General features: G+C 31.8%; 1 protein-coding gene across 2 annotated transcripts in view; it reads right to left on the bottom strand.

The window, feature by feature from the left end:
* LOC142318902 (xibalbin-1-like) overlaps nt 1–6,339 on the bottom strand; it is a 177,337-nt gene that overhangs the window by 78,769 nt on the left and 92,229 nt on the right. The window lies entirely within an intron of this gene.

The raw sequence follows: 6,339 nt of genomic DNA, 5'->3' as shown, positions 1-6,339 counted from the left end.
TGAATAACTTGTAGTTACTTTCCATGTTAGAGAACATAAAATTTTAACTTTATATGTTACCAGGGAAGGCACATCTTGGGTAAGTGGAATCTGGTTAGTTACATCACTGCTCCTTTATCATTGAGAAAGATCAAGCAGATCCCTTCTTGCAAAGATTTTGGGAAGACTAAATCATATCTTATGAATTTTTTACATGAGAAGACCACCCAGCAAAGTGACAATTGTCTTTACAGTATTTGGGATAGCTGCTTTGTTTTGAGAGGTGACATGGTTTCTTAGTTTCTTTTCCCACTTTTACACTGTATTTTTACTTGTTTATCATGGAATTACAGTTTTAATCTGCAGTTAAAATTTTACAAACTGAACACAAACTTGTCTAAAACCATCACACTTTATTTTCTTTATGATGTGTGAAGGAAATTTACTACATAATTTACCTTCATAAAGTTTTTCTTTTCAGTCAAATCTTTTAACATGTAGTAAGGTGACTAAAATTTTCCAATGGGCATCTAGTTATAAATTCCAGATAAATCTTTTGTACTAGGTTTATTAAAGATATCTTTATATCTTTATATTCATTATATCCTACCCTATTAAAGGGCATTTGCATCTGTCTGTCTGTGTGTGCATCCCCCTTAGCTGAGAATATGTCTACACAATCGAACTGTCAAAGAATCATATGATTTTTTTCTTCTTAAATGTTTGTAAACATTAAGTAAGAAGAAGCAACACTAACAAATAAGAACAAAAAGAAAGAACATGCTTACATGATTGAACGTAAGGCCCATTAAAAAATCATAAGATTTTTTCTTAAATGTTTATAAACAATAAATAATAACAGTTATAATAATTATACAGTAAATTAATAAATCTTACTACTGTAATTCATTGATTCAATATCGTAGATCACAACTATTTTTGATACAAACAAATCAATACTGAAAATACCATCCATTTAGAATCGTATAAATGATTTTTTTTTGGCTTTATAGTTCCAATTAAACATACTTATAGGCAAACCATGTGGGTCATATCAAATGGTAAACAATGAAGGTTAAAATTAGAAGAATTTTGAATCCTATATATATGATCATTAGCGATTTATCGATTTTGAAGCCAATTTCTCTTTTGTTATTGTGTCAAGAAAGGTTAGTTTTGTAGTATGATATTTTGTTTCATAAATTGAATATAATGTATAAATAATTTATTTAATTTATATTTAAGCATCCAGCTCTCGTATTAAGTGAATTTCCATATGGATCTGGATGAAAATGTTAAGAGTGAGCAATCTTTAAAAGATGTCTAAACCGATCTAAAACAGATTTAATTGCAAAGATTTGTTGATATTTCTTTGCTTTTCCTTGATCAATTTTCATCATTAAAAAGAAAAATTTTTACACAGGTAATAAATTTTCGACACCTAGTAATCCCATTCCAAGATGCTGTCTGCAGGGCAACCTGCCCAGAGGGCCTAGCTGCAGAGGCATGCCATAGACACGCCCTGCAACTAGTATCTATAAATATATATATATACTATTATAAAAAGAGGAAGAGGGTTTAAATATTTGATTTTATGCAACCAAATTTTTACCCATGTTTTTTGGCATAACTGAGAAGGATATATTTCATCTTGTAAGATATATATATTTATGTAGTAGTAGGGTTTTTCCAGTTGAAGCACATAATTTAATGAATTGAATTAATGAACTGTGAACTATGAGTCTCTAGCATTGTGTGAGCTGGGTTTGAACTGAATGATTTGAATCAATTAAATGAATAATATTAAAAAAATAATAGAATTAAATCTAAGTTAAATAAAATAATATTAAAATAAAAAAAAAAAATTCTGTTTAATAATAATGGGCTTCCCGTGAGGACTGTCTTTAGTGTAGAGTGGTGAGGTATGCAAGCACATCGTCGGAGGCTAGACTAATCATCAGCATCAATTGTTAACAAACACGTGCACTTGGAATGCTGTTTTGGGCGATGCAAGAGAGCACTCAACCTATTATCAAGCCTTCAACCTATTAACAAATACCCCATTTGGATTTTGAACATCGGACAATTGTTTGCAAATACATTATAAATCTTCAAACTATTATCCGATTTTCAAAATCCAAACGGGGTATTTGTTAGTAGGTTGAAGGCTAACTTTTGTACGCGTCAGGTACACTCTCGATTTAACAGATCATGGTTATTCAGAAACATGCCTGTTTGTTATCATATCATGTAAAAACCAACCGACTGATACTTTTAAATTTGCAGGATACATTCATTTTATCCCAGGGAAGGTTTTAAGTCATCGATCGAAGTCCTAGCTCCCTTGAAGGTTAAGATATTAAAAATATTCATTATTTCTTCGCCCCCCCCCCCCCCAAGGAGGGTGTGAATTAAAGATATTCATCAAGGAAAAATAGATTAATAATTGCACTTCATTATAATATTTCCACCACCATGGCAAAGAAATAAGTTATGAATTTTCATCATCAAAGGTGTGTGTACATTAGTTACCATGGTTACTATTATTGTATCTTTCGTAATTTAGTTCCTTTGTTACGAAAAAAAGCTGAATATTGTAATAATTATTTATATGTATTATTCTCACTACCATGACGATAATGTACAGAGCAGGGGTCCAAAGGTGGAGCACTTTAGGTAGATGGGAATGGCGACCTAAGCAAGTTCTGTGGGTGCCCAGGGTGCAAGTCCCCTTGGAAAATTGGGAATGGCGAGCAAATCGAGCTCTGTGGCCATGGAGTAGGCCTCTTGGCCTTGGGAAGCCCCAAGGAGCCCCTGAGTTGGCTCTGGGATTCGCCTGGACTGACCTTAGCCCCAAGAGCCAGGTTCTGGCTAGATGGGCTGGCTAGTATATATATATATATATATATATTTGATACTATTAAGTAGTATCAATTTTTTTTGTTCACCAAGCTGTATTTTTTCTTTTTTTTGTAATTTTTTATACAAAACCTTTGTAAGGTATTACTTCAGAGGATGAATAAAGATGATATGTATGAATGTAAATGATATTCTTATATAGTCTCAGGTCGATCATTCCTGAGATGTGTTGTTAACTGAAACCCAATCACCAAAGAACATCGGTATCCATGATCTTGTATTCAAATCCTCATTAAAGAAACTGCCTTTTCTAGAATTTGAACCTTAGAACTCTCTACTTCTAACTCAGCTGATTTGCTATGTCGAGTTCATCACTAGACCAACTCGGTGGGTTCAATTAACTACACATTTCAGGAATGGTCAGCCTGATTCTATATAAGACTACACCATTCTTATACATATCATTTTCATGTCATTGGGTTGGTGGTTGGGGGAGGTTGCTTATTGTTTACAAGTTGAACAGATTGCAATGTACACATTAGTGACAAAAAATTGGTCAGTAAATTTTTTGTTGAAAAATGACAATACAGAATACTTATTTGGGTCTATTTGTTTTTCACTGGTTCTTTTTCTTGATTTTTCAACATTGCAAAACTTTTACTGACGAGAGATAATGAGAAAGAAAAACTTAATGAAGTAGTTATTACATTATAAAAAATGTAGTTAGTTGATGCTGAGTAGTTCATTTTGCTTCCCTCTGGCTATGTGTTTGTGTTGGTGAGTAGTAATTAGTATCGTACTGGTAGAATATATGATGGAGAGACACATTTCAGACCCTCCCCATCACTAAAAAGTTTGTATTTTTTATATTCGCACGCACAATTTTTTTATATTCATTATATTAAGCGATCACATGTGTGTGTTTCCCCCCATTCAGAAATCTGCAACAAGTTCACTTGAATTTAACCTTAGTCAAATTTAAACTAATAACATTTGCAAAAAATATACGTTTGCAAAACATAGTCTTACTACATGTAATACTCTTTCATATAACACCCAAGAGTTAACTTCTGAATATATTAACTAACAAAACCATATCTTCTGAAAATAAAGGAACATCATTCACAGTATGTACTAATTAATAATCTAATTGTATTTATTCTCAACGATTCCAAATACTAAATTTCAGCTAAGAGCTTTGAAATGTGCTTACTTGTAATAATGGTAGGTACTGCTTGGCTGTGTCATGAGTAAAAATTATACAAAGAATGACTTGCTTTTTTGTAATGTGTTACAGATTTTGTAAACAACCTGTTTACAACAATGATACATGCCGTACAAATGTAGAATAAGTGAGCTGAAAGTTTGCCCTCACCAACTGCTGTATCTAGTATACTAGTTCATTGTGTTTGCATTTTATATACAAATGTGTCCATGTTATTAGTAATCGGATGATGTCATCTGGTAAAATAGTACAACAAACCCTCATCCTCACCCCACTGAAGCCAGCCAACAATTCGGTTGACAGACAGGTGGCAAACCTTCAACTCACTTAATGTAAATATATGAATTGCTCGAAAAAATTATACTCATTTCCTCATATTAGGTACTATAATGATTTAAAGCATCATTATTAATTAATTAATATTCATTTTTACTGATAGATAGACAGTAAGGGAAATGTTTATTAAGAAATCCTACTTCAACTTCTATTTCACCCAGCTATAACGTGTTTTTTACTCAAAAACGATCAGCTATAGCATGTGAAATTTTGAATTAGGACTGTTGTAACACATCTAGTTGTGCACTAGGCGCGGGGTTCGCGCTTCCGCGGTTTCGGTCAGTTAGTCTGGGGGAATCATATTAGGTTCGATGTAAACATGTCCGTTTGAGGACTATGGGAAGACAAAATTTGATTTGTATTTTACTGACATAAATGTCTGCCGAGCCATTTACATCGGTGGCATTCCAACCGAGGCCTGGCTGATGACTGAGATGTAATCAGTTAGAGGATCTAAAGACGACCTCCGGTAAAGCCCCTCAGGGCTCGGAACGGAGGTGGTGGTGTGGCGACCGGTAACGTCACAAGGGGGTAACGTCTTCCACCTATGGGGGTTCAGATATGCACCTCCCCTTTAGATTGCAATCGACTGGACCAAAAGTATCCAAAACCAAAAACACTTAGATTTTGGACTTTTTCTTAACTGCAGTAATAAGCCCTCATTGAGAGCTTTTCAACGATGTATCATAAGTGGTACTTATTTTCATTGGTTCCAGAGTTATAGCCAAATAAAAGCTTAATTAATGAAATATTTGGATCTACAAAGTGAAGGTACATCGTACATCGGTTCAAATTTTACATCTCCTTTTTTTAATTTTAATATATTGCTTTATTAATAATTATTAACCTCTGATTGTAAACAAAAATTTTCAGTAAATAACAATTCAATTACAATAGTTAAAAAAAGAAAAGAAAAAATTATCAGAAGTTATTAATGAAAAAAAAATTATGTACTTTTCATTTAAAAGTACATAAATTTTTACATGTATATGTAATTTAATAGGCGTACAAGGAAGTTATTTGGTACCCACATCAATTTTTTCTTTTTAGTTAACATACTTTCTTAAGGCAGTCCATTTTGATTCACAACATTTTAAATCGCTTTTTTATTAATATATTTTAAAATGACACAACTTTCAAATCAGATTATAATATATAATCAGAGCAATTTTCTTATTAGACGATAATTCTTAGTCTGTACGCGGAATAATTAACTAGTGATATTTTGAAAATGAAATGAACAAAATTAGAAACTTACTTTCAAAACTAATAGAAATCACCTACCATATTGTAAAGCCCTCAACCAAATCACTATGTTTGTTTCAGTGTTACAAGAGGCATAAACTACTTTCATATGGTTATAAAAAATATATTTTTTAATTTAAGACAAACTAACAAGGACATTGTTTGTTTTGAGATTATATAAATTCATGAAATATGATATTTAAGAAAGGAAATAAGCCGGTTAATTCAATTCAAATAAAAAGTAAGATTTGCGCTGACAGGAATGTACAAATAATAAAAATATAAATTATTAAAAATATATAAACTGAGCTCTATTTCGTCTTGAGATTAAACGAATAATCATAAAAAATGTCATTTTCCATACTAATTGAATCTTTATTCAATTAACATTGCTCTGGAAATAAAACTCCCTGTAATTTTCACAATAGATTCCTGATTCCTTATCTTAAAAAAAATGACCTTCGTTCTATTGTATATTCTTAGATATAATCCTATAATGTTTTAAAAGAGAGTATGAATAAGAGTTCAAATGGATAAGTGATTCTGGAACAGTTCGGGAGAACGCTACTACCAATTACACTGTCAGTTAAAGGAGAGCAAAGTAAAGATTATTGAAAAATAAATAAATAACATTTTTAAAATTATGAATTACAATAAATTTTATACTTATATAAATACTTGCATACACACTCATT

Source organism: Lycorma delicatula, chromosome 2, assembly GCF_047948215.1.
Source record: "Lycorma delicatula isolate Av1 chromosome 2, ASM4794821v1, whole genome shotgun sequence".
Lineage (NCBI taxonomy): Eukaryota > Metazoa > Arthropoda > Insecta > Hemiptera > Fulgoridae > Lycorma > Lycorma delicatula.
The sequence above is the reverse complement of the archived record's forward strand: the minus strand, read 5'-3'. Positions and strand labels throughout refer to the sequence as shown.